The 21938-nt window shown below is 54.1% G+C and overlaps 6 non-coding genes across 6 annotated transcripts; all 6 read right to left on the bottom strand.

Moving 5' to 3' along the window:
• Window positions 1–2328: 2328 nt before the first annotated feature.
• LOC138558845 (5S ribosomal RNA) lies at window positions 2329–2447 on the bottom strand. Its single transcript, XR_011298963.1, has one exon. It is a non-coding gene; the product is annotated as a 5S ribosomal RNA (ribosomal RNA).
• A 2152-nt stretch (window positions 2448–4599) lies between these two features.
• LOC138558908 (5S ribosomal RNA) lies at window positions 4600–4718 on the bottom strand. Its single transcript, XR_011299026.1, has one exon. It is a non-coding gene; the product is annotated as a 5S ribosomal RNA (ribosomal RNA).
• Window positions 4719–8832: 4114 nt separating this feature from the next.
• On the bottom strand, window positions 8833–8951 carry LOC138558844 (5S ribosomal RNA). The gene has a single exon (XR_011298962.1). It is a non-coding gene; the product is annotated as a 5S ribosomal RNA (ribosomal RNA).
• A 3125-nt stretch (window positions 8952–12076) lies between these two features.
• LOC138558843 (5S ribosomal RNA) lies at window positions 12077–12195 on the bottom strand. The gene has a single exon (XR_011298961.1). It is a non-coding gene; the product is annotated as a 5S ribosomal RNA (ribosomal RNA).
• A 3450-nt stretch (window positions 12196–15645) lies between these two features.
• LOC138558842 (5S ribosomal RNA) lies at window positions 15646–15764 on the bottom strand. The gene has a single exon (XR_011298960.1). It is a non-coding gene; the product is annotated as a 5S ribosomal RNA (ribosomal RNA).
• A 3125-nt stretch (window positions 15765–18889) lies between these two features.
• LOC138558841 (5S ribosomal RNA) lies at window positions 18890–19008 on the bottom strand. Its single transcript, XR_011298959.1, has one exon. It is a non-coding gene; the product is annotated as a 5S ribosomal RNA (ribosomal RNA).
• Between the last annotated feature and the right edge of the window lie 2930 nt (window positions 19009–21938).

Below are 21938 nucleotides of genomic sequence, written 5' to 3'. Positions count from 1 at the left end.
AAGGCTGACTCTCTACCCCAGTGCTGCCCCAAGTTGTTTTGGCAAAAGTTTGCAAAGAAGCTGCCCGTAAATTTACCTCAAGCCACATTTACCTCAAGCCACACTAGCACTCACCCAGGCGTCGGTTCCTTACAAAAATAGAAAGCATCTCTAAAAAAGAAGAAATAAACACACACACAATTTTCCTGCTGGGGACTCCTCGACTCTTTGGAAGGCAGAGGGCGATGTTGGTTGAGGCCCTTACTTTCTCCGGCTGGTGGCCTACAAGTCCAGGAAAGAAGCAGGCCCAGTAACAGCAGCTGAGGCCCCCAGCCCAGCCACGCCTAGGCAGGCATCAGCAGAAGGCTGACTCTCTACCCCACTGCTGCCCCAAGTTGGTTTGGCAAAAGTTTGCAAAGAAGATGCCTGTAAATTTAACTCACGCCACACTAGCACTCACCCAGGCGTCAGTTCCTTACAAAAATAGAAAGCACCTCTAAAAAAAGAAGAAATAAACACACACACAATTTTCCTGCTGCGGTCTCCTCGACTCTTTGGAAGGCAGAGGGCGATGTTGGTTGAGGCCTTACCTTCTCAGGCTGGCGGCCTACAAGTCCAGGAAAGAAGCAGGCCCAGTAACAGCAACTGAGGCCCCCAGCCCAGCCACGCCTAGGCAGGCATCAGCGGAAGGCTGACTCTCTACCCCAGTGCTGCCCCAAGTTGGTTTGGCAAAAGTTTGCAAAGAAGCTGCCCGTAAATTTACCTCAAGCCACACTAGCACTCACCCAGGCGTCGGTTCCTTACAAAAATAGAAAGCATCTCTAAAAAAAGAAGAAATACACACACACAATTTTCCTGCTGGGGACACCTCGACTCTTTGGAAGGCAGAGGGCGATGTTGGTTGAGGCCCTTACCTTCTCGGGCTGGTGGCCTACAAGTCCAGGAAAGAAGCAGGCCCAGTAACAGCAGCTGAGGCCCCCAGACCAGCCCAGCCCAGGCAGGCATCAGCAGAAGGCTGACTCTCTACCCCACTGCTGCTCCAAGTTGGTTTGGCAAAAGTTTGCAAAGAAGATGCCTGTAAATTTAGCTCACGCCACACTAGCACTCACCCAGGCGTCGTTTCCTTACAAAAATAGAAAGCATCTCTAAAAAAGAAGAAATAAACACACACACAATTTTCCTGCTGGGGACTCCTCGACTCTTTGGAAGGCAGAGGGCGATGTTGGTTGAGGCCCTTACTTTCTCCGGCTGGTGGCCTACAAGTCCAGGAAAGAAGCAGGCCCAGTAACAGCAGCTGAGGCCCCCAGCCCAGCCACGCCTAGGCAGGCATCAGCAGAAGGCTGACTCTCTACCCCACTGCTGCCCCAAGTTGGTTTGGCAAAAGTTTGCAAAGAAGCTGCCCGTGAATTTACCTCAAGCCACACTAGCACTCACCCAGGCGTCAGTTCCTTACAAAAATAGAAAGAATCTCTAAAAAAGAAGAAATAAACACACACACAATTTTCCTGCTTCTATCCCCTCGACTCCTTGGAAGGCGGAGGGCAACCTTCGCCGCTGGTGGCCTTCACATGCAGGAAAGAAGCACACCCAGGAACAGCAGCTGAGGCTCCCAGCCCAGGCAGGCTTCAGCTGAAGGCCGACTTGGGAAGCACTGAGGCCAGACCCTGGGCTCCTGGGTCCCTCGGTTGAAGGCTCGAGGCCAGACCCCTTGGCTCCTGTGTCCCTTGGCTGAAGGCTCGACCAGTGCTCGACCAGGCTCGATCAGGCGAGATATTAGGTAGCATGGGGCCCAGCTGGGACTTCTAGGAAGCTTAGGGTGACGGCCGCTTCTGCCCCATCATCCAGAGGCCTGGCTATGGAGAGGCATGATGTGGCCTCCCTCCCTTCCTGCCTCTTGTAGGCACTTCTCCCCCGTGAGCACTTCCCGCTCCAGGTGTCCCCTTGTCTCCCAGGGTGCACTCTTCCTCTAGAGCCCACATATGCAGATGAGGCCCATCCACTTGCCTCCCCTAGCTGTAGGGGGCCTTGCGCGTCCACTGGAGAGAAAACGGGGAGACGCTGGAGGTGCTTTGCCAGGGACACGAGTGGCCCTTTCTGGCTGCATCCACCCACCCGAGGCGGCAAGCTGCTGCCCTGGCTTCAGTCTCCTGCTGCTGCTGCTGCTGCTCCAAGTTAGTTTGGCGACAACGTGTCCGCCTCTGACGGGGCTCTGCATTGGAGCGAGGGCTGCTGTCTGCCCCTGTGCCTTTTTCACGCGCCGTGTTTGTTAAAATTAAAAGCGGAATGGAGGAAAAATGTAGTTCAAGACGGAGAAGACGAACGCCGCCTATCGGGCACAGAGTAGCAAAATGCCTACAGCACCTGGTATTCCCAGGCGGTCTCCCATCCAAGTACTAACCAGGCCCGACCCTGCTTAGCTTCCGAGATCGGACGAGATCGGGCGCATTCAGGGTGGTATGGCCGTAGGCGAAGAGTGCGCCGATTCCGAGCCTCTTGTGCTGTGTCGGCTCCTCCGACGTCCACTGCCCTCTTGCAAGGCTGAACGCTGTCCTCTGCAGTGTGCTTCTGCCCTTCTTTTTGCCTCAAGCTCAGGAGCCACAGCTGCCAGCTTGGAAAAGCAACGAGCAGCTCCATGCACCCACTTTTGAAATACCCACTTGCCTACTCATGTTTGCAAAGAAAGTGTCTGTAAATTCAGGCCAAGCCACACTTGCACTCACTCACCCAAGCATCCGTTCCTTACAAAACTTTAAAAAAAAACTCGGAAAGAAAGATGGAAATAAACACACACACAATTTTCCTGCTGGGGGCTCCTCGACGCTTTGGAAGGCAGAGGGTGATGTTGGTTGAGGCCCTTACCATATCGGGCTGGTGACCTACAAGTCCAGGAAAGAAGCAGGCCCAGTAACAGCAGCTGAGGCCCCCAGCCCAGCCCAGCCCAGGCAGGCATCAGCTTAAGGCTGACTCTCTACCCCACTGCTGCCCCAAGTTGGTTTGGCAAAAGTTTGCAAAGAAGCTGCCCGTGAATTTACCTCAAGCCACACTAGCACTCACCCAGGCGTCAGTTCCTTACAAAAATAGAAAGCACCTCTAAAAAAAGAAGAAATAAACACACACACAATTTTCCTGCTGCGGTCTCCTCGACTCTTTGGAAGGCAGAGGGCGATGTTGGTTGAGGCCTTACCTTCTCAGGCTGGCGGCCTACAAGTCCAGGAAAGAAGCAGGCCCAGTAACAGCAACTGAGGCCCCCAGCCCAGCCACGCCTAGGCAGGCATCAGCGGAAGGCTGACTCTCTACCCCAGTGCTGCCCCAAGTTGTTTTGGCAAAAGTTTGCAAAGAAGCTGCCCGTAAATTTACCTCAAGCCACACTAGCACTCACCCAGGCGTCGGTTCCTTACAAAAATAGAAAGCATCTCTAAAAAAGAAGAAATAAACACACACACAATTTTCCTGCTGGGGACTCCTCGACTCTTTGGAAGGCAGAGGGCGATGTTGGTTGAGGCCCTTACTTTCTCCGGCTGGTGGCCTACAAGTCCAGGAAAGAAGCAGGCCCAGTAACAGCAGCTGAGGCCCCCAGCCCAGCCACGCCTAGGCAGGCATCAGCAGAAGGCTGACTCTCTACCCCACTGCTGCCCCAAGTTGGTTTGGCAAAAGTTTGCAAAGAAGCTGCCCGTGAATTTACCTCAAGCCACACTAGCACTCATCCAGGCGTCAGTTCCTTGCAAAAATAGAAAGCACCTCTAAAAAAAGAAGAAATAAACACACACACAATTTTCCTGCTGCGGTCTCCTCGACTCCTTAGAAGGCGGAGGGCAACCTTCGCCGCTGGTGGCCTTCACATGCAGGAAAGAAGCACACCCAGGAACAGCAGCTGAGGCTCCCAGCCCAGGCAGGCTTCAGCTGAAGGCCGACTTGGGAAGCACTGAGGCCAGACCCTGGGCTCCTGGGTCCCTCGGCTGAAGGCTCGAGGCCAGACCCCTTGGCTCCTGTGTCCCTTGGCTGAAGGCTCGACCAGTGCTCGACCAGGCTCGATCAGGCGAGATATTAGGTAGCATGGGGCCCAGCTGGGACTTCTAGGAAGCTTAGGGTGACGGCCGCTTCTGCCCCATCATCCAGAGGCCTGGCTATGGAGAGGCATGATGTGGCCTCCCTCCCTTCCTGCCTCTTGTAGGCACTTCTCCCCCGTGAGCACTTCCCGCTCCAGGTGTCCCCTTGTCTCCCAGGGTGCACTCTTCCTCTAGAGCCCACATATGCAGATGAGGCCCATCCACTTGCCTCCCCTAGCTGTAGGGGGCCTTGCGCGTCCACTGGAGAGAAAACGGGGAGACGCTGGAGGTGCTTTGCCAGGGACACGAGTGGCCCTTTCTGGCTGCATCCACCCACCCGAGGCGGCAAGCTGCTGCCCTGGCTTCAGTCTCCTGCTGCTGCTGCTGCTGCTCCAAGTTAGTTTGGCGACAACGTGTCCGCCTCTGACGGGGCTCTGCATTGGAGCGAGGGCTGCTGTCTGCCCCTGTGCCTTTTTCACGCGCCGTGTTTGTTAAAATTAAAAGCGGAATGGAGGAAAAATGTAGTTCAAGACGGAGAAGACGAACTCCGCCTATCGGGCACAGAGTAGCAAAATGCCTACAGCACCTGGTATTCCCAGGCGGTCTCCCATCCAAGTACTAACCAGGCCCGACCCTGCTTAGCTTCCGAGATCGGACGAGATCGGGCGCGTTCAGGGTGGTATGGCCGTAGGCGAAGAGTGCGCCGATTCCGAGCCTCTTGTGCTGTGTCGGCTCCTCCGACGTCCACTGCCCTCTTGCAAGGCTGAACGCTGTCCTCTGCAGTGTGCTTCTGCCCTTCTTTTTGCCTCAAGCTCAGGAGCCACAGCTGCCAGCTTGGAAAAGCAACGAGCAGCTCCATGCACCCACTTTTGAAATACCCACTTGCCTACTCATGTTTGCAAAGAAAGTGTCTGTAAATTCAGGCCAAGCCACACTTGCACTCACTCACCCAAGCATCCGTTCCTTACAAAACTTTAAAAAAAAACTCGGAAAGAAAGATGGAAATAAACACACACACAATTTTCCTGCTGGGGGCTCCTCGACGCTTTGGAAGGCAGAGGGTGATGTTGGTTGAGGCCCTTACCATATCGGGCTGGTGACCTACAAGTCCAGGAAAGAAGCAGGCCCAGTAACAGCAGCTGAGGCCCCCAGCCCAGCCCAGCCCAGGCAGGCATCAGCTTAAGGCTGACTCTCTACCCCACTGCTGCCCCAAGTTGGTTTGGCAAAAGTTTGCAAAGAAGCTGCCCGTGAATTTACCTCAAGCCACACTAGCACTCACCCAGGCGTCAGTTCCTTACAAAAATAGAAAGCACCTCTAAAAAAAGAAGAAATAAACACACACACAATTTTCCTGCTGCGGTCTCCTCGACTCTTTGGAAGGCAGAGGGCGATGTTGGTTGAGGCCTTACCTTCTCAGGCTGGCGGCCTACAAGTCCAGGAAAGAAGCAGGCCCAGTAACAGCAACTGAGGCCCCCAGCCCAGCCACGCCTAGGCAGGCATCAGCGGAAGGCTGACTCTCTACCCCAGTGCTGCCCCAAGTTGTTTTGGCAAAAGTTTGCAAAGAAGCTGCCCGTAAATTTACCTCAAGCCACACTAGCACTCACCCAGGCGTCGGTTCCTTACAAAAATAGAAAGCATCTCTAAAAAAGAAGAAATAAACACACACACAATTTTCCTGCTGGGGACTCCTCGACTCTTTGGAAGGCAGAGGGCGATGTTGGTTGAGGCCCTTACTTTCTCCGGCTGGTGGCCTACAAGTCCAGGAAAGAAGCAGGCCCAGTAACAGCAGCTGAGGCCCCCAGCCCAGCCACGCCTAGGCAGGCATCAGCAGAAGGCTGACTCTCTACCCCACTGCTGCCCCAAGTTGGTTTGGCAAAAGTTTGCAAAGAAGATGCCTGTAAATTTAACTCACGCCACACTAGCACTCACCCAGGCGTCAGTTCCTTACAAAAATAGAAAGCACCTCTAAAAAAAGAAGAAATAAACACACACACAATTTTCCTGCTGCGGTCTCCTCGACTCTTTGGAAGGCAGAGGGCGATGTTGGTTGAGGCCTTACCTTCTCAGGCTGGCGGCCTACAAGTCCAGGAAAGAAGCAGGCCCAGTAACAGCAACTGAGGCCCCCAGCCCAGCCACGCCTAGGCAGGCATCAGCGGAAGGCTGACTCTCTACCCCAGTGCTGCCCCAAGTTGGTTTGGCAAAAGTTTGCAAAGAAGCTGCCCGTGAATTTACCTCAAGCCACACTAGCACTCACCCAGGCGTCAGTTCCTTACAAAAATAGAAAGCACCTCTAAAAAAAGAAGAAATAAACACACACACAATTTTCCTGCTGCGGTCTCCTCGACTCTTTGGAAGGCAGAGGGCGATGTTGGTTGAGGCCTTACCTTCTCAGGCTGGCGGCCTACAAGTCCAGGAAAGAAGCAGGCCCAGTAACAGCAACTGAGGCCCCCAGCCCAGCCACGCCTAGGCAGGCATCAGCGGAAGGCTGACTCTCTACCCCAGTGCTGCCCCAAGTTGTTTTGGCAAAAGTTTGCAAAGAAGCTGCCCGTAAATTTACCTCAAGCCACATTTACCTCAAGCCACACTAGCACTCACCCAGGCGTCGGTTCCTTACAAAAATAGAAAGCATCTCTAAAAAAGAAGAAATAAACACACACACAATTTTCCTGCTGCGGTCTCCTCGACTCTTTGGAAGGCAGAGGGCGATGTTGGTTGAGGCCCTTACTTTCTCAGGCTGGCGGCCTACAAGTCCAGGAAAGAAGCAGGCCCAGTAACAGCAACTGAGGCCCCCAGCCCAGCCACGCCTAGGCAGGCATCAGCGGAAGGCTGACTCTCTACCCCAGTGCTGCCCCAAGTTGGTTTGGCAAAAGTTTGCAAAGAAGCTGCCCGTAAATTTAACTCACGCCACACTAGCACTCACCCAGGCGTCAGTTCCTTACAAAAATAGAAAGCACCTCTAAAAAAAGAAGAAATACACACACACAATTTTCCTGCTGGGGACACCTCGACTCTTTGGAAGGCAGAGGGCGATGTTGGTTGAGGCCCTTACCTTCTCGGGCTGGTGGCCTACAAGTCCAGGAAAGAAGCAGGCCCAGTAACAGCAGCTGAGGCCCCCAGACCAGCCCAGCCCAGGCAGGCATCAGCAGAAGGCTGACTCTCTACCCCAGTGCTGCCCCAAGTTGGTTTGGCAAAAGTTTGCAAAGAAGCTGCCCGTAAATTTAGCTCACGCCACACTAGCACTCACCCAGGCGTCGTTTCCTTACAAAAATAGAAAGCATCTCTAAAAAAGAAGAAATACACACACACAATTTTCCTGCTGGGGACTCCTCGACTCTTTGGAAGGCAGAGGGCGATGTTGGTTGAGGCCCTTACTTTCTCCGGCTGGTGGCCTACAAGTCCAGGAAAGAAGCAGGCCCAGTAACAGCAGCTGAGGCCCCCAGCCCAGCCACGCCTAGGCAGGCATCAGCAGAAGGCTGACTCTCTACCCCACTGCTGCCCCAAGTTGGTTTGGCAAAAGTTTGCAAAGAAGCTGCCCGTGAATTTACCTCAAGCCACACTAGCACTCACCCAGGCGTCAGTTCCTTACAAAAATAGAAAGCATCTCTAAAAAAGAAGAAATAAACACACACACAATTTTCCTGCTGGGGACTCCTCGACTCTTTGGAAGGCAGAGGGCGATGTTGGTTGAGGCCCTTACTTTCTCCGGCTGGTGGCCTACAAGTCCAGGAAAGAAGCAGGCCCAGTAACAGCAGCTGAGGCCCCCAGCCCAGCCACGCCTAGGCAGGCATCAGCAGAAGGCTGACTCTCTACCCCACTGCTGCCCCAAGTTGGTTTGGCAAAAGTTTGCAAAGAAGCTGCCCGTGAATTTACCTCAAGCCACACTAGCACTCACCCAAGCGTCAGTTCCTTACAAAAATAGAAAGAATCTCTAAAAAAGAAGAAATAAACACACACACAATTTTCCTGCTTCTATCCCCTCGACTCCTTGGAAGGCGGAGGGCAACCTTCGCCGCTGGTGGCCTTCACATGCAGGAAAGAAGCACACCCAGGAACAGCAGCTGAGGCTCCCAGCCCAGGCAGGCTTCAGCTGAAGGCCGACTTGGGAAGCACTGAGGCCAGACCCTGGGCTCCTGGGTCCCTCGGTTGAAGGCTCGAGGCCAGACCCCTTGGCTCCTGTGTCCCTTGGCTGAAGGCTCGACCAGTGCTCGACCAGGCTCGATCAGGCGAGATATTAGGTAGCATGGGGCCCAGCTGGGACTTCTAGGAAGCTTAGGGTGACGGCCGCTTCTGCCCCATCATCCAGAGGCCTGGCTATGGAGAGGCATGATGTGGCCTCCCTCCCTTCCTGCCTCTTGTAGGCACTTCTCCCCCGTGAGCACTTCCCGCTCCAGGTGTCCCCTTGTCTCCCAGGGTGCACTCTTCCTCTAGAGCCCACATATGCAGATGAGGCCCATCCACTTGCCTCCCCTAGCTGTAGGGGGCCTTGCGCGTCCACTGGAGAGAAAACGGGGAGACGCTGGAGGTGCTTTGCCAGGGACACGAGTGGCCCTTTCTGGCTGCATCCACCCACCCGAGGCGGCAAGCTGCTGCCCTGGCTTCAGTCTCCTGCTGCTGCTGCTGCTGCTCCAAGTTAGTTTGGCGACAACGTGTCCGCCTCTGACGGGGCTCTGCATTGGAGCGAGGGCTGCTGTCTGCCCCTGTGCCTTTTTCACGCGCCGTGTTTGTTAAAATTAAAAGCGGAATGGAGGAAAAATGTAGTTCAAGACGGAGAAGACGAACTCCGCCTATCGGGCACAGAGTAGCAAAATGCCTACAGCACCTGGTATTCCCAGGCGGTCTCCCATCCAAGTACTAACCAGGCCCGACCCTGCTTAGCTTCCGAGATCGGACGAGATCGGGCGCATTCAGGGTGGTATGGCCGTAGGCGAAGAGTGCGCCGATTCCGAGCCTCTTGTGCTGTGTCGGCTCCTCCGACGTCCACTGCCCTCTTGCAAGGCTGAACGCTGTCCTCTGCAGTGTGCTTCTGCCCTTCTTTTTGCCTCAAGCTCAGGAGCCACAGCTGCCAGCTTGGAAAAGCAACGAGCAGCTCCATGCACCCACTTTTGAAATACCCACTTGCCTACTCATGTTTGCAAAGAAAGTGTCTGTAAATTCAGGCCAAGCCACACTTGCACTCACTCACCCAAGCATCTGTTCCTTACAAAACTTTAAAAAAAAACTCGGAAAGAAAGATGGAAATAAACACACACACAATTTTCCTGCTGGGGGCTCCTCGACGCTTTGGAAGGCAGAGGGTGATGTTGGTTGAGGCCCTTACCATATCGGGCTGGTGACCTACAAGTCCAGGAAAGAAGCAGGCCCAGTAACAGCAGCTGAGGCCCCCAGCCCAGCCCAGCCCAGGCAGGCATCAGCTTAAGGCTGACTCTCTACCCCACTGCTGCCCCAAGTTGGTTTGGCAAAAGTTTGCAAAGAAGCTGCCCGTGAATTTACCTCAAGCCACACTAGCACTCACCCAGGCGTCAGTTCCTTACAAAAATAGAAAGCACCTCTAAAAAAAGAAGAAATAAACACACACACAATTTTCCTGCTGCGGTCTCCTCGACTCTTTGGAAGGCAGAGGGCGATGTTGGTTGAGGCCTTACCTTCTCAGGCTGGCGGCCTACAAGTCCAGGAAAGAAGCAGGCCCAGTAACAGCAACTGAGGCCCCCAGCCCAGCCACGCCTAGGCAGGCATCAGCGGAAGGCTGACTCTCTACCCCAGTGCTGCCCCAAGTTGTTTTGGCAAAAGTTTGCAAAGAAGCTGCCCGTAAATTTACCTCAAGCCACACTAGCACTCACCCAGGCGTCGGTTCCTTACAAAAATAGAAAGCATCTCTAAAAAAGAAGAAATAAACACACACACAATTTTCCTGCTGGGGACTCCTCGACTCTTTGGAAGGCAGAGGGCGATGTTGGTTGAGGCCCTTACTTTCTCCGGCTGGTGGCCTACAAGTCCAGGAAAGAAGCAGGCCCAGTAACAGCAGCTGAGGCCCCCAGCCCAGCCACGCCTAGGCAGGCATCAGCAGAAGGCTGACTCTCTACCCCACTGCTGCCCCAAGTTGGTTTGGCAAAAGTTTGCAAAGAAGATGCCTGTAAATTTAACTCACGCCACACTAGCACTCACCCAGGCGTCAGTTCCTTACAAAAATAGAAAGCACCTCTAAAAAAAGAAGAAATAAACACACACACAATTTTCCTGCTGCGGTCTCCTCGACTCTTTGGAAGGCAGAGGGCGATGTTGGTTGAGGCCTTACCTTCTCAGGCTGGCGGCCTACAAGTCCAGGAAAGAAGCAGGCCCAGTAACAGCAACTGAGGCCCCCAGCCCAGCCACGCCTAGGCAGGCATCAGCGGAAGGCTGACTCTCTACCCCAGTGCTGCCCCAAGTTGGTTTGGCAAAAGTTTGCAAAGAAGCTGCCCGTAAATTTACCTCAAGCCACACTAGCACTCACCCAGGCGTCGGTTCCTTACAAAAATAGAAAGCATCTCTAAAAAAAGAAGAAATACACACACACAATTTTCCTGCTGGGGACACCTCGACTCTTTGGAAGGCAGAGGGCGATGTTGGTTGAGGCCCTTACCTTCTCGGGCTGGTGGCCTACAAGTCCAGGAAAGAAGCAGGCCCAGTAACAGCAGCTGAGGCCCCCAGACCAGCCCAGCCCAGGCAGGCATCAGCAGAAGGCTGACTCTCTACCCCACTGCTGCTCCAAGTTGGTTTGGCAAAAGTTTGCAAAGAAGATGCCTGTAAATTTAGCTCACGCCACACTAGCACTCACCCAGGCGTCGTTTCCTTACAAAAATAGAAAGCATCTCTAAAAAAGAAGAAATAAACACACACACAATTTTCCTGCTGGGGACTCCTCGACTCTTTGGAAGGCAGAGGGCGATGTTGGTTGAGGCCCTTACTTTCTCCGGCTGGTGGCCTACAAGTCCAGGAAAGAAGCAGGCCCAGTAACAGCAGCTGAGGCCCCCAGCCCAGCCACGCCTAGGCAGGCATCAGCAGAAGGCTGACTCTCTACCCCACTGCTGCCCCAAGTTGGTTTGGCAAAAGTTTGCAAAGAAGCTGCCCGTGAATTTACCTCAAGCCACACTAGCACTCACCCAGGCGTCAGTTCCTTACAAAAATAGAAAGAATCTCTAAAAAAGAAGAAATAAACACACACACAATTTTCCTGCTTCTATCCCCTCGACTCCTTGGAAGGCGGAGGGCAACCTTCGCCGCTGGTGGCCTTCACATGCAGGAAAGAAGCACACCCAGGAACAGCAGCTGAGGCTCCCAGCCCAGGCAGGCTTCAGCTGAAGGCCGACTTGGGAAGCACTGAGGCCAGACCCTGGGCTCCTGGGTCCCTCGGTTGAAGGCTCGAGGCCAGACCCCTTGGCTCCTGTGTCCCTTGGCTGAAGGCTCGACCAGTGCTCGACCAGGCTCGATCAGGCGAGATATTAGGTAGCATGGGGCCCAGCTGGGACTTCTAGGAAGCTTAGGGTGACGGCCGCTTCTGCCCCATCATCCAGAGGCCTGGCTATGGAGAGGCATGATGTGGCCTCCCTCCCTTCCTGCCTCTTGTAGGCACTTCTCCCCCGTGAGCACTTCCCGCTCCAGGTGTCCCCTTGTCTCCCAGGGTGCACTCTTCCTCTAGAGCCCACATATGCAGATGAGGCCCATCCACTTGCCTCCCCTAGCTGTAGGGGGCCTTGCGCGTCCACTGGAGAGAAAACGGGGAGACGCTGGAGGTGCTTTGCCAGGGACACGAGTGGCCCTTTCTGGCTGCATCCACCCACCCGAGGCGGCAAGCTGCTGCCCTGGCTTCAGTCTCCTGCTGCTGCTGCTGCTGCTCCAAGTTAGTTTGGCGACAACGTGTCCGCCTCTGACGGGGCTCTGCATTGGAGCGAGGGCTGCTGTCTGCCCCTGTGCCTTTTTCACGCGCCGTGTTTGTTAAAATTAAAAGCGGAATGGAGGAAAAATGTAGTTCAAGACGGAGAAGACGAACTCCGCCTATCGGGCACAGAGTAGCAAAATGCCTACAGCACCTGGTATTCCCAGGCGGTCTCCCATCCAAGTACTAACCAGGCCCGACCCTGCTTAGCTTCCGAGATCGGACGAGATCGGGCGCATTCAGGGTGGTATGGCCGTAGGCGAAGAGTGCGCCGATTCCGAGCCTCTTGTGCTGTGTCGGCTCCTCCGACGTCCACTGCCCTCTTGCAAGGCTGAACGCTGTCCTCTGCAGTGTGCTTCTGCCCTTCTTTTTGCCTCAAGCTCAGGAGCCACAGCTGCCAGCTTGGAAAAGCAACGAGCAGCTCCATGCACCCACTTTTGAAATACCCACTTGCCTACTCATGTTTGCAAAGAAAGTGTCTGTAAATTCAGGCCAAGCCACACTTGCACTCACTCACCCAAGCATCCGTTCCTTACAAAACTTTAAAAAAAAACTCGGAAAGAAAGATGGAAATAAACACACACACAATTTTCCTGCTGGGGGCTCCTCGACGCTTTGGAAGGCAGAGGGTGATGTTGGTTGAGGCCCTTACCATATCGGGCTGGTGACCTACAAGTCCAGGAAAGAAGCAGGCCCAGTAACAGCAGCTGAGGCCCCCAGCCCAGCCCAGCCCAGGCAGGCATCAGCTTAAGGCTGACTCTCTACCCCACTGCTGCCCCAAGTTGGTTTGGCAAAAGTTTGCAAAGAAGCTGCCCGTGAATTTACCTCAAGCCACACTAGCACTCACCCAGGCGTCAGTTCCTTACAAAAATAGAAAGCACCTCTAAAAAAAGAAGAAATAAACACACACACAATTTTCCTGCTGCGGTCTCCTCGACTCTTTGGAAGGCAGAGAGCGATGTTGGTTGAGGCCTTACCTTCTCAGGCTGGCGGCCTACAAGTCCAGGAAAGAAGCAGGCCCAGTAACAGCAACTGAGGCCCCCAGCCCAGCCACGCCTAGGCAGGCATCAGCGGAAGGCTGACTCTCTACCCCAGTGCTGCCCCAAGTTGTTTTGGCAAAAGTTTGCAAAGAAGCTGCCCGTAAATTTACCTCAAGCCACACTAGCACTCACCCAGGCGTCGGTTCCTTACAAAAATAGAAAGCATCTCTAAAAAAGAAGAAATAAACACACACACAATTTTCCTGCTGGGGACTCCTCGACTCTTTGGAAGGCAGAGGGCGATGTTGGTTGAGGCCCTTACTTTCTCCGGCTGGTGGCCTACAAGTCCAGGAAAGAAGCAGGCCCAGTAACAGCAGCTGAGGCCCCCAGCCCAGCCACGCCTAGGCAGGCATCAGCAGAAGGCTGACTCTCTACCCCACTGCTGCCCCAAGTTGGTTTGGCAAAAGTTTGCAAAGAAGATGCCTGTAAATTTAACTCACGCCACACTAGCACTCACCCAGGCGTCAGTTCCTTACAAAAATAGAAAGCACCTCTAAAAAAAGAAGAAATAAACACACACACAATTTTCCTGCTGCGGTCTCCTCGACTCTTTGGAAGGCAGAGGGCGATGTTGGTTGAGGCCTTACCTTCTCAGGCTGGCGGCCTACAAGTCCAGGAAAGAAGCAGGCCCAGTAACAGCAACTGAGGCCCCCAGCCCAGCCACGCCTAGGCAGGCATCAGCGGAAGGCTGACTCTCTACCCCAGTGCTGCCCCAAGTTGGTTTGGCAAAAGTTTGCAAAGAAGCTGCCCGTGAATTTACCTCAAGCCACACTAGCACTCACCCAGGCGTCAGTTCCTTACAAAAATAGAAAGCACCTCTAAAAAAAGAAGAAATAAACACACACACAATTTTCCTGCTGCGGTCTCCTCGACTCTTTGGAAGGCAGAGGGCGATGTTGGTTGAGGCCTTACCTTCTCAGGCTGGCGGCCTACAAGTCCAGGAAAGAAGCAGGCCCAGTAACAGCAACTGAGGCCCCCAGCCCAGCCACGCCTAGGCAGGCATCAGCGGAAGGCTGACTCTCTACCCCAGTGCTGCCCCAAGTTGGTTTGGCAAAAGTTTGCAAAGAAGCTGCCCGTAAATTTACCTCAAGCCACACTAGCACTCACCCAGGCGTCGGTTCCTTACAAAAATAGAAAGCATCTCTAAAAAAAGAAGAAATACACACACACAATTTTCCTGCTGGGGACACCTCGACTCTTTGGAAGGCAGAGGGCGATGTTGGTTGAGGCCCTTACCTTCTCGGGCTGGTGGCCTACAAGTCCAGGAAAGAAGCAGGCCCAGTAACAGCAGCTGAGGCCCCCAGACCAGCCCAGCCCAGGCAGGCATCAGCAGAAGGCTGACTCTCTACCCCACTGCTGCTCCAAGTTGGTTTGGCAAAAGTTTGCAAAGAAGATGCCTGTAAATTTAGCTCACGCCACACTAGCACTCACCCAGGCGTCGTTTCCTTACAAAAATAGAAAGCATCTCTAAAAAAGAAGAAATAAACACACACACAATTTTCCTGCTGGGGACTCCTCGACTCTTTGGAAGGCAGAGGGCGATGTTGGTTGAGGCCCTTACTTTCTCCGGCTGGTGGCCTACAAGTCCAGGAAAGAAGCAGGCCCAGTAACAGCAGCTGAGGCCCCCAGCCCAGCCACGCCTAGGCAGGCATCAGCAGAAGGCTGACTCTCTACCCCACTGCTGCCCCAAGTTGGTTTGGCAAAAGTTTGCAAAGAAGCTGCCCGTGAATTTACCTCAAGCCACACTAGCACTCACCCAGGCGTCAGTTCCTTACAAAAATAGAAAGAATCTCTAAAAAAGAAGAAATAAACACACACACAATTTTCCTGCTTCTATCCCCTCGACTCCTTGGAAGGCGGAGGGCAACCTTCGCCGCTGGTGGCCTTCACATGCAGGAAAGAAGCACACCCAGGAACAGCAGCTGAGGCTCCCAGCCCAGGCAGGCTTCAGCTGAAGGCCGACTTGGGAAGCACTGAGGCCAGACCCTGGGCTCCTGGGTCCCTCGGTTGAAGGCTCGAGGCCAGACCCCTTGGCTCCTGTGTCCCTTGGCTGAAGGCTCGACCAGTGCTCGACCAGGCTCGATCAGGCGAGATATTAGGTAGCATGGGGCCCAGCTGGGACTTCTAGGAAGCTTAGGGTGACGGCCGCTTCTGCCCCATCATCCAGAGGCCTGGCTATGGAGAGGCATGATGTGGCCTCCCTCCCTTCCTGCCTCTTGTAGGCACTTCTCCCCCGTGAGCACTTCCCGCTCCAGGTGTCCCCTTGTCTCCCAGGGTGCACTCTTCCTCTAGAGCCCACATATGCAGATGAGGCCCATCCACTTGCCTCCCCTAGCTGTAGGGGGCCTTGCGCGTCCACTGGAGAGAAAACGGGGAGACGCTGGAGGTGCTTTGCCAGGGACACGAGTGGCCCTTTCTGGCTGCATCCACCCACCCGAGGCGGCAAGCTGCTGCCCTGGCTTCAGTCTCCTGCTGCTGCTGCTGCTGCTCCAAGTTAGTTTGGCGACAACGTGTCCGCCTCTGACGGGGCTCTGCATTGGAGCGAGGGCTGCTGTCTGCCCCTGTGCCTTTTTCACGCGCCGTGTTTGTTAAAATTAAAAGCGGAATGGAGGAAAAATGTAGTTCAAGACGGAGAAGACGAACTCCGCCTATCGGGCACAGAGTAGCAAAATGCCTACAGCACCTGGTATTCCCAGGCGGTCTCCCATCCAAGTACTAACCAGGCCCGACCCTGCTTAGCTTCCGAGATCGGACGAGATCGGGCGCATTCAGGGTGGTATGGCCGTAGGCGAAGAGTGCGCCGATTCCGAGCCTCTTGTGCTGTGTCGGCTCCTCCGACGTCCACTGCCCTCTTGCAAGGCTGAACGCTGTCCTCTGCAGTGTGCTTCTGCCCTTCTTTTTGCCTCAAGCTCAGGAGCCACAGCTGCCAGCTTGGAAAAGCAACGAGCAGCTCCATGCACCCACTTTTGAAATACCCACTTGCCTACTCATGTTTGCAAAGAAAGTGTCTGTAAATTCAGGCCAAGCCACACTTGCACTCACTCACCCAAGCATCTGTTCCTTACAAAACTTTAAAAAAAAACTCGGAAAGAAAGATGGAAATAAACACACACACAATTTTCCTGCTGGGGGCTCCTCGACGCTTTGGAAGGCAGAGGGTGATGTTGGTTGAGGCCCTTACCATATCGGGCTGGTGACCTACAAGTCCAGGAAAGAAGCAGGCCCAGTAACAGCAGCTGAGGCCCCCAGCCCAGCCCAGCCCAGGCAGGCATCAGCTTAAGGCTGACTCTCTACCCCACTGCTGCCCCAAGTTGGTTTGGCAAAAGTTTGCAAAGAAGCTGCCCGTGAATTTACCTCAAGCCACACTAGCACTCACCCAGGCGTCAGTTCCTTACAAAAATAGAAAGCACCTCTAAAAAAAGAAGAAATAAACACACACACAATTTTCCTGCTGCGGTCTCCTCGACTCTTTGGAAGGCAGAGGGCGATGTTGGTTGAGGCCTTACCTTCTCAGGCTGGCGGCCTACAAGTCCAGGAAAGAAGCAGGCCCAGTAACAGCAACTGAGGCCCCCAGCCCAGCCACGCCTAGGCAGGCATCAGCGGAAGGCTGACTCTCTACCCCAGTGCTGCCCCAAGTTGTTTTGGCAAAAGTTTGCAAAGAAGCTGCCCGTAAATTTACCTCAAGCCACACTAGCACTCACCCAGGCGTCGGTTCCTTACAAAAATAGAAAGCATCTCTAAAAAAGAAGAAATAAACACACACACAATTTTCCTGCTGGGGACTCCTCGACTCTTTGGAAGGCAGAGGGCGATGTTGGTTGAGGCCCTTACTTTCTCCGGCTGGTGGCCTACAAGTCCAGGAAAGAAGCAGGCCCAGTAACAGCAGCTGAGGCCCCCAGCCCAGCCACGCCTAGGCAGGCATCAGCAGAAGGCTGACTCTCTACCCCACTGCTGCCCCAAGTTGGTTTGGCAAAAGTTTGCAAAGAAGATGCCTGTAAATTTAACTCACGCCACACTAGCACTCACCCAGGCGTCAGTTCCTTACAAAAATAGAAAGCACCTCTAAAAAAAGAAGAAATAAACACACACACAATTTTCCTGCTGCGGTCTCCTCGACTCTTTGGAAGGCAGAGGGCGATGTTGGTTGAGGCCTTACCTTCTCAGGCTGGCGGCCTACAAGTCCAGGAAAGAAGCAGGCCCAGTAACAGCAACTGAGGCCCCCAGCCCAGCCACGCCTAGGCAGGCATCAGCGGAAGGCTGACTCTCTACCCCAGTGCTGCCCCAAGTTGGTTTGGCAAAAGTTTGCAAAGAAGCTGCCCGTAAATTTACCTCAAGCCACACTAGCACTCACCCAGGCGTCGGTTCCTTACAAAAATAGAAAGCATCTCTAAAAAAAGAAGAAATACACACACACAATTTTCCTGCTGGGGACACCTCGACTCTTTGGAAGGCAGAGGGCGATGTTGGTTGAGGCCCTTACCTTCTCGGGCTGGTGGCCTACAAGTCCAGGAAAGAAGCAGGCCCAGTAACAGCAGCTGAGGCCCCCAGACCAGCCCAGCCCAGGCAGGCATCAGCAGAAGGCTGACTCTCTACCCCACTGCTGCTCCAAGTTGGTTTGGCAAAAGTTTGCAAAGAAGATGCCTGTAAATTTAGCTCACGCCACACTAGCACTCACCCAGGCGTCGTTTCCTTACAAAAATAGAAAGCATCTCTAAAAAAGAAGAAATAAACACACACACAATTTTCCTGCTGGGGACTCCTCGACTCTTTGGAAGGCAGAGGGCGATGTTGGTTGAGGCCCTTACTTTCTCCGGCTGGTGGCCTACAAGTCCAGGAAAGAAGCAGGCCCAGTAACAGCAGCTGAGGCCCCCAGCCCAGCCACGCCTAGGCAGGCATCAGCAGAAGGCTGACTCTCTACCCCACTGCTGCCCCAAGTTGGTTTGGCAAAAGTTTGCAAAGAAGCTGCCCGTGAATTTACCTCAAGCCACACTAGCACTCACCCAGGCGTCAGTTCCTTACAAAAATAGAAAGAATCTCTAAAAAAGAAGAAATAAACACACACACAATTTTCCTGCTTCTATCCCCTCGACTCCTTGGAAGGCGGAGGGCAACCTTCGCCGCTGGTGGCCTTCACATGCAGGAAAGAAGCACACCCAGGAACAGCAGCTGAGGCTCCCAGCCCAGGCAGGCTTCAGCTGAAGGCCGACTTGGGAAGCACTGAGGCCAGACCCTGGGCTCCTGGGTCCCTCGGTTGAAGGCTCGAGGCCAGACCCCTTGGCTCCTGTGTCCCTTGGCTGAAGGCTCGACCAGTGCTCGACCAGGCTCGATCAGGCGAGATATTAGGTAGCATGGGGCCCAGCTGGGACTTCTAGGAAGCTTAGGGTGACGGCCGCTTCTGCCCCATCATCCAGAGGCCTGGCTATGGAGAGGCATGATGTGGCCTCCCTCCCTTCCTGCCTCTTGTAGGCACTTCTCCCCCGTGAGCACTTCCCGCTCCAGGTGTCCCCTTGTCTCCCAGGGTGCACTCTTCCTCTAGAGCCCACATATGCAGATGAGGCCCATCCACTTGCCTCCCCTAGCTGTAGGGGGCCTTGCGCGTCCACTGGAGAGAAAACGGGGAGACGCTGGAGGTGCTTTGCCAGGGACACGAGTGGCCCTTTCTGGCTGCATCCACCCACCCGAGGCGGCAAGCTGCTGCCCTGGCTTCAGTCTCCTGCTGCTGCTGCTGCTGCTCCAAGTTAGTTTGGCGACAACGTGTCCGCCTCTGACGGGGCTCTGCATTGGAGCGAGGGCTGCTGTCTGCCCCTGTGCCTTTTTCACGCGCCGTGTTTGTTAAAATTAAAAGCGGAATGGAGGAAAAATGTAGTTCAAGACGGAGAAGACGAACTCCGCCTATCGGGCACAGAGTAGCAAAATGCCTACAGCACCTGGTATTCCCAGGCGGTCTCCCATCCAAGTACTAACCAGGCCCGACCCTGCTTAGCTTCCGAGATCGGACGAGATCGGGCGCATTCAGGGTGGTATGGCCGTAGGCGAAGAGTGCGCCGATTCCGAGCCTCTTGTGCTGTGTCGGCTCCTCCGACGTCCACTGCCCTCTTGCAAGGCTGAACGCTGTCCTCTGCAGTGTGCTTCTGCCCTTCTTTTTGCCTCAAGCTCAGGAGCCACAGCTGCCAGCTTGGAAAAGCAACGAGCAGCTCCATGCACCCACTTTTGAAATACCCACTTGCCTACTCATGTTTGCAAAGAAAGTGTCTGTAAATTCAGGCCAAGCCACACTTGCACTCACTCACCCAAGCATCCGTTCCTTACAAAACTTTAAAAAAAAACTCGGAAAGAAAGATGGAAATAAACACACACACAATTTTCCTGCTGGGGGCTCCTCGACGCTTTGGAAGGCAGAGGGTGATGTTGGTTGAGGCCCTTACCATATCGGGCTGGTGACCTACAAGTCCAGGAAAGAAGCAGGCCCAGTAACAGCAGCTGAGGCCCCCAGCCCAGCCCAGCCCAGGCAGGCATCAGCTTAAGGCTGACTCTCTACCCCACTGCTGCCCCAAGTTGGTTTGGCAAAAGTTTGCAAAGAAGCTGCCCGTGAATTTACCTCAAGCCACACTAGCACTCACCCAGGCGTCAGTTCCTTACAAAAATAGAAAGCACCTCTAAAAAAAGAAGAAATAAACACACACACAATTTTCCTGCTGCGGTCTCCTCGACTCTTTGGAAGGCAGAGGGCGATGTTGGTTGAGGCCTTACCTTCTCAGGCTGGCGGCCTACAAGTCCAGGAAAGAAGCAGGCCCAGTAACAGCAACTGAGGCCCCCAGCCCAGCCACGCCTAGGCAGGCATCAGCGGAAGGCTGACTCTCTACCCCAGTGCTGCCCCAAGTTGTTTTGGCAAAAGTTTGCAAAGAAGCTGCCCGTAAATTTACCTCAAGCCACACTAGCACTCACCCAGGCGTCGGTTCCTTACAAAAATAGAAAGCATCTCTAAAAAAGAAGAAATAAACACACACACAATTTTCCTGCTGGGGACTCCTCGACTCTTTGGAAGGCAGAGGGCGATGTTGGTTGAGGCCCTTACTTTCTCCGGCTGGTGGCCTACAAGTCCAGGAAAGAAGCAGGCCCAGTAACAGCAGCTGAGGCCCCCAGCCCAGCCACGCCTAGGCAGGCATCAGCAGAAGGCTGACTCTCTACCCCACTGCTGCCCCAAGTTGGTTTGGCAAAAGTTTGCAAAGAAGATGCCTGTAAATTTAACTCACGCCACACTAGCACTCACCCAGGCGTCAGTTCCTTACAAAAATAGAAAGCACCTCTAAAAAAAGAAGAAATAAACACACACACAATTTTCCTGCTGCGGTCTCCTCGACTCTTTGGAAGGCAGAGGGCGATGTTGGTTGAGGCCTTACCTTCTCAGGCTGGCGGCCTACAAGTCCAGGAAAGAAGCAGGCCCAGTAACAGCAACTGAGGCCCCCAGCCCAGCCACGCCTAGGCAGGCATCAGCGGAAGGCTGACTCTCTACCCCAGTGCTGCCCCAAGTTGGTTTGGCAAAAGTTTGCAAAGAAGCTGCCCGTGAATTTACCTCAAGCCACACTAGCACTCACCCAGGCGTCAGTTCCTTACAAAAATAGAAAGCACCTCTAAAAAAAGAAGAAATAAACACACACACAATTTTCCTGCTGCGGTCTCCTCGACTCTTTGGAAGGCAGAGGGCGATGTTGGTTGAGGCCTTACCTTCTCAGGCTGGCGGCCTACAAGTCCAGGAAAGAAGCAGGCCCAGTAACAGCAACTGAGGCCCCCAGCCCAGCCACGCCTAGGCAGGCATCAGCGGAAGGCTGACTCTCTACCCCAGTGCTGCCCCAAGTTGGTTTGGCAAAAGTTTGCAAAGAAGCTGCCCGTAAATTTACCTCAAGCCACACTAGCACTCACCCAGGCGTCGGTTCCTTACAAAAATAGAAAGCATCTCTAAAAAAAGAAGAAATACACACACACAATTTTCCTGCTGGGGACACCTCGACTCTTTGGAAGGCAGAGGGCGATGTTGGTTGAGGCCCTTACCTTCTCGGGCTGGTGGCCTACAAGTCCAGGAAAGAAGCAGGCCCAGTAACAGCAGCTGAGGCCCCCAGACCAGCCCAGCCCAGGCAGGCATCAGCAGAAGGCTGACTCTCTACCCCACTGCTGCTCCAAGTTGGTTTGGCAAAAGTTTGCAAAGAAGATGCCTGTAAATTTAGCTCACGCCACACTAGCACTCACCCAGGCGTCGTTTCCTTACAAAAATAGAAAGCATCTCTAAAAAAGAAGAAATAAACACACACACAATTTTCCTGCTGGGGACTCCTCGACTCTTTGGAAGGCAGAGGGCGATGTTGGTTGAGGCCCTTACTTTCTCCGGCTGGTGGCCTACAAGTCCAGGAAAGAAGCAGGCCCAGTAACAGCAGCTGAGGCCCCCAGCCCAGCCACGCCTAGGCAGGCATCAGCAGAAGGCTGACTCTCTACCCCACTGCTGCCCCAAGTTGGTTTGGCAAAAGTTTGCAAAGAAGCTGCCCGTGAATTTACCTCAAGCCACACTAGCACTCACCCAGGCGTCAGTTCCTTACAAAAATAGAAAGAATCTCTAAAAAAGAAGAAATAAACACACACACAATTTTCCTGCTTCTATCCCCTCGACTCCTTGGAAGGCGGAGGGCAACCTTCGCCGCTGGTGGCCTTCACATGCAGGAAAGAAGCACACCCAGGAACAGCAGCTGAGGCTCCCAGCCCAGGCAGGCTTCAGCTGAAGGCCGACTTGGGAAGCACTGAGGCCAGACCCTGGGCTCCTGGGTCCCTCGGTTGAAGGCTCGAGGCCAGACCCCTTGGCTCCTGTGTCCCTTGGCTGAAGGCTCGACCAGTGCTCGACCAGGCTCGATCAGGCAAGATATTAGGTAGCATGGGGCCCAGCTGGGACTTCTAGGAAGCTTAGGGTGACGGCCGCTT

The sequence above is a fragment of the Ambystoma mexicanum genome, unplaced genomic scaffold (genome assembly GCF_040938575.1).
Source record: "Ambystoma mexicanum isolate Mex_15411 unplaced genomic scaffold, UKY_AmexF1_1 Mex_scaf34, whole genome shotgun sequence".
Taxonomy (NCBI): Eukaryota; Metazoa; Chordata; class Amphibia; order Caudata; family Ambystomatidae; genus Ambystoma; species Ambystoma mexicanum.
The sequence above is the reverse complement of the archived record's forward strand: the minus strand, read 5'-3'. Positions and strand labels throughout refer to the sequence as shown.